At 54.1% G+C, this 5504-nt stretch overlaps 1 protein-coding gene across 1 annotated transcript in view; it reads left to right on the forward strand.

Annotated features, from left to right (window-relative positions):
- The first annotated feature begins 3494 nt into the window (after window positions 1-3494).
- Window positions 3495-5504, forward strand: part of SLC25A29 (solute carrier family 25 member 29) — a 5802-nt gene continuing 3792 nt past the window's right edge. Inside the window, exon 1 of the mRNA XM_007944557.2 lies at window positions 3495-3551. The gene's annotated coding sequence lies outside the window, so the exon portion shown is untranslated. The remainder of the gene's footprint in view (window positions 3552-5504) is intronic.

The raw sequence follows: 5504 nt of genomic DNA on the forward strand, positions 1-5504 counted from the left end.
GGTTTTCTTTATTCTTCTTTGCTCTGGATGAGGAGAGACCCATCATTGCATCTAGACGGCTGCCTGCAAGCTTTTAAGATCCCAGTCACTACTCACCAAAGTAGGAGGTGGAACAATGTTTTGTGTACTATGTTATACCAATTGAGCTTGATGTCCCCTGTGACTATGGTCCTGAGCCCACAGGTTTTAACTACTAGGTCCCTCTTGGTATCTTGCTGTGTCCAAGAAGTGACTATAACCTTGCTCCTTGTCAGCTTTCCTATTATTCCTAGGAATTCAGATCATACAAATACACTTACAGGAACATTGTCTGCCAACCCTGTACATGGTCTTGAGTGCACTCCCTGCTGCATAGACATACCTAATAGTTCATTCAGCCTGTCCACCCATCTATCCACCTGTATACCCATGTTTGCCTTCACTGACAACGCAGTACTGTATTTGCAAAAGGGTTCATCTTTGTTGTCTGTCCTCCCATGTACCTCTCTATGTCTTCCTCTTCCTCAATGCCACCATGTCGATTTGGTACACTGCCCTTCTCTTCACCCAAATCCATACTTATCTCTACCTATCTAACAGTGTTCCCTCCCCTCCCCTCCCACCCCTGGTAACCAACAAAGAAAATTTCCTTCTATAGATAAACCTTCCCTTGACTTTTACAATAACAGACTAATACAATATTTGCCCTTCTGTGATCTACTTATTTCACTCAGCAAAATGTCCTCCAACTTCATCCATGTTATGCGGTGTTTTGCAGATTCTGGGTTATTCTTCAGGGTTGCATAGTATTCCACTGTGTGTATGTACCATAGTTTGGTTATCCATTCCTCAGTTGATGGACACCTAGGTTGTTTCCAACTTTTTGCTATTGTAAATAGTGCTGCGATGAACATGGGTGTGCGTATGTCTGTTCTCATCATGGCTCTCACTTCTTTAGGATATATACCTAGTAATGGGCTGGGTCAAATGGTATTTCTAATTCCAGCTTTTGAAGGAATCGCCATACTGCTTTCCACAGTGGTTGTACCATTTTACAGTTCCATCAGCAGTGTATGAGAGTCCCAATCTCTCCACATCCTCGCCAGCATTTGTTATGTTCTGTCTTGTTGAACTTTGCTACTAGTGTTGGAGCAAGATGGTATCTCATTGTTTTGATTTGCATCTCTAATGGCTCATGATCGTGAGCATTTCTTCATGTTTGTTGGCCGCCTGAATGTCCTCCTTGCTGAAGTCGGACATTGATTTTTTCAGTATTCAGCAGCCTAGCACTGTGAGTGCGGGGTACCGGCTTGGGGGGAAGGCTCTGGGGGGAGATCCGTGTCGCAGCTGGGTTCCTGGCTATCCTGACATGCCACCTGCCCTCTCCCCGCTGGTGCATACCTCTGAATGTCATCTGCCCTCCCATCACGCAGCGAGGAGGCTTTCCCCTACACTGATGGCTTCCTAAACATAACCCTGGTCACAGTGGACTCAGGTGCAGGGTTCAGACTCCTGCATACAGATTGCCAGGGGACACAATTCAGTCCCTAGCAGTAGGAGAGCAGTGAGGAGGCGAGAAGTCTCCTAGGGCTTCCAGGCCACGTTGGGTGAAAGCTAGCCAGCTGGTGGGCCTGGGGTGGATCTTACTGGGCTGGGTGGAGCAGGAGGGGGCAGTCTTGGTGCGGGGTGTGTTCTTCCTGTTGGTGAATAATGAGGACAACTGTTAGAAACATGGAGGGGCCCTTAGCTGATGTTCCAGAGTCACAAGCAGAAGGGGATTAATGTAATAGCCCAGCATCTGCATTAAATGAGGCGGAATCAGAGCTGCTGGGACTTGACAGATCTGAGGATCTGACCGGGTCTGACGGGATCTGACGGGGTTCCGGGAAAGCGGAACTGCCGTGGGGGCGGGGCTTCCAAAGCAAAAGCCAACTGCGGGTTGTTATAGAAACAGTCCTAAGAAAAGGCTGAAAATCAAGAGTTGGATCAGGCACATCCAACAGAAAAGAAACCAAGATTGGCAAAGTTAATATCAAACCCACAGAGTCTTAACGTCCAAAGCATTAATGGGCTGAATGGGGTGTTGTGTAAGGACAAAAAGGACAATTTGTGAGGGAAGTTCTCATTAACCTTTGGATAGCCACTGACCCAATGACCAGCTCTGGCAGGGAGCGGGAGAGGTGAGTGGTTAGGGAGGGGACTACAGGGCCAGGCAGCCTGGGTTCGAGTCCCAGCTCCACCACTGACTCTCCGTGTGGTAAGGACAAACAGCTTTTCTGTGCCTCGGTTTCCTTGTCTGGTAACCAGGCGCTTAGTCCCTTCCTTACAGGTGTGTAGCCGGGAGAGTCAGCACGTGTGCAAAGCACTAACCAGCAGGTAGGAACAGCGCTGTCTGTCAGTCAATGAGTGTTCACTGTTTTAATTACATAGAAAGCAAACATTGTTGCTGGTTGCCGTGGAGTCAATTTCAACTTGTGACGCTAAAAGGAGACCTTGGAAACACAGTGTCTGGGGAGGAAGAGGCGTGACCTGTGAGCCTTGCTTAACCTCGGAGCCTCAGTTTCCCCTTCTGTGAAATGGGGTGCTTGCAGCAGTGGTGTCGAGAGTCATAGGAGTTGACCCCCCTGCACCCCCGGCAGGGCTCTGAGGGGTGTCGGTGAGCCGGCTTGGAGGGTGAACCTTCGCTCTTTGTGGGGCTTGGATTTTGGGCAGCACCAGGACTGAGACATAAGCCGAGCATGACACCAGGTCACAGCTGCCTCCCTGCGCTTGGAGGCGGCACCCACGCGGGAGGGTGCAGTGCTGCCAGCTAGGTCCTGCTGTACACTAGGTCCTGAGGGAGGCAGACACTAACTGGCGTTGGCGGTCGCTGAATTGACTGTAACTCACAGCGGCCCCACGCGACGGCAGAACTGCTCCCCAGGCTTCTTAGGGTGGCCAGGGCCCTTCACCTGTGGAGCGGCTGGTGGGTTTGAACTGCCTCTTGGCCAGCAGCCACTTACCCGTTTTGCCACCAAGAGCCAGGTGGCACACATGGTTAAGTCTACCACTGCTAGTCAAGAGGTTGGCCGTCCAGCCCGCTTCTCAGAAGACGGGCCTGGCCGTTCTAGAAGCAGCCTTGCAAACTCTCTTGGGCAGTTCTGCTCTGCACATGACAGGGACAGTGGGGCTCAGAGACTCCAAGCCATGAGCTTACCTGGCAGGTCAGTGCAGGGGAAACAGCGAATCCAGCTCCGGGTAAGGGTCTGACCCCAAAGCCCAAATCCCCGAGCCTCCTGCCAGGCAGGAGGTGGTTGGAGCAAGGGGGTCCTCTCAGGATATCAGCTGAGTCTGACAGATCCTGGCTTGACCTTGGGGACATCACACAGACACCTCGGGCATGAGTGTCACAGGAGTGTGAGTGATGCAGCTGGCACACGGGATGCCTGGGAAATGACCCTTCCCCCCAGCAGCTCCTGCCCCACCCCCAGTGCCACCTATCACACGTGTCCAGGGCAGGTACCCAACCAGTTCCCTCTCTTCCCCCAGGTGTGGCAGGCGTGCTCGTGGGACACCCATTTGACACGGTCAAGGTGAGTTTTTTTTCAGGAATTCCCTCTCCAGCCTGCAAGTCAGGGGCTGGTGGCGTTTAGAACCCAGGGAGAAGTCCAAGTTCCCCTTGATGCCCCCGGGCGGCTGCTCCCCTGGGTCTGTTCTTACGCCCCCAGCTTGGGCCGAGCTGTGGGACAGGTTCACGATCAGGCTGCCTCAGGCCTGGCCGCTGAGGCTCCGCCTGCCAGCGCGTGAACACCCACACTGTCCTCCTGCGAAACTCCCCCACATGCTTGCTTCAGAGAAAGTACAAAAAATCAGAGCGTCTCAGTATTTCACTGACGTCACCTTCACAGAGCGGTCGTGATAATGACTGAGAAGCTGGGGTGCACCCGTGTTTGTGGCCCACATTTTGGGAGCTGGGGCCCCTGGACCAGTGCTTGGCTGGCTCCTCCTCGATGGGCCCCAGGCCCCAGATACCTCTCCCTCCCCATCTTGGTTTGTTTGTGTTTTACGTTGTTAACTGAGCCACGTCAGAAACCTTGCTTGCCACCTTCACCTGGAATCCGGAGCAAGCTGGAAAGGGCAGGGCACTGGGCCAGGCCTTCTGTGCCCACTGTCACCAGGAACTTGGCACCCTTCTCCAAAGCCTGTGCTGCCCACTGCGGCGAGGACAAGACTGAAGGCAGAACACGTCGCCCTGAGCTGGGCACTGCCTGCCAGCATTAGCCATGCCACGCTTACCCAGGTGTTGGTAGGCAAAGCAAAGCACGTGCTCCTTCAGGCTGGAATTTCCTCCCGCAGAGGCGGACTAGCTCCCTCTGCAGTCCGTTTGCCGCGTGGCCTTGGCTCTCCTGGCCCAGGTGTTCCCACCTGCAAAGTGAGAGCGGCGGCCCCCCATGCCCACAGTGTCTGGTGTCTTGGACTGAGCGATGGTTCTGAAGAGCATGGAGCTTCTTCCACGGCAAAGGGTTGGCTGAAGGACAGGGCTTTCTTGGAAAACACCACCCCAGTGTTGCCTGCAGGGCCTGCCCGCACGGCCCCATGTACACACCATGCCCCTGCTCTGCCCAGCCAGCCGCCCTCCGAGCCAGAGCAGTGCAGGACCGCCTGGCAGCGTCCGCTGCTTGTTGATGTCCCGTGGTCATGTGCTGGAAGTGCCCCGAAGCTGTGTCAAGCCAGTAACTGCCTCACTTCGTCAGCCAGTTTTGCGGAGGCCAGGCCTCTGGGCTGTGACTCAGCTCTGGTCTGGCCAGGCCCTCTGCAGGCTCCTGGCAGACCCCCTTGGCTCATCTCTGTTGTCCTGGGATGCCAGCTTCCAAGCTCCTGAGCCCACGGCCAGCACCCACATGACTGTTCTGGACCGGGAGACCCCACTAGGGCTTCTGAAAGCACCCTGGACCCCACCTCCCTTGTGCCTGAGGCTGCTCTTCAAAAACAACATTTATGACTTTGTTTTGGCCACTGTGGGAGCCGCCGCCACCAGCTTTATCAAAAAGGAGGGAAGCTCACCCAGACACCACCACTTCCCCTCAGTTCCTGAGGCCCCCCGTCCCACTGAGGCCACACTCTGACACTGCAGGGACACTACACCCATCGGGCCTAACTTAGCACCGTGTCATCAGTGGTTTCACTTCCAGGACTGCCTGTCTTCCCTGAGAAATGAGCTATCTCGTTAAAAAGAAATTGGGACATGTGCCCAGTAGACAACGCCCTCCCCCTACCATGAGTCAGTCACGTTTAGTGCACGGCCCCCTGCAGGCACCTGTCATTCTTTAAAGGTGATCTCACCATTAGGGCCACACATGTTGTCCCTGAGAGGCTTGGGTTATAAAAGAAATACAGGGTGTAAGAAAATGAGTAATAGAGATACACCTGCTGCGGTGGAGTCTATTCCAGCTCACAGCGCCCCTAGAGGACAGAGTGGAACTGCCCACAGGGTCTCCAAGGCTGTCAATCTTCACAGAAGCAAAGCCCAAACCACACCCACTGCC

Source organism: Orycteropus afer, unplaced genomic scaffold (genome assembly GCF_000298275.1).
Source record: "Orycteropus afer afer isolate SDZICR_OR568_19922 unplaced genomic scaffold, OryAfe1.0 scaffold00128, whole genome shotgun sequence".
Classification (NCBI taxonomy): Eukaryota; Metazoa; Chordata; class Mammalia; order Tubulidentata; family Orycteropodidae; genus Orycteropus; species Orycteropus afer.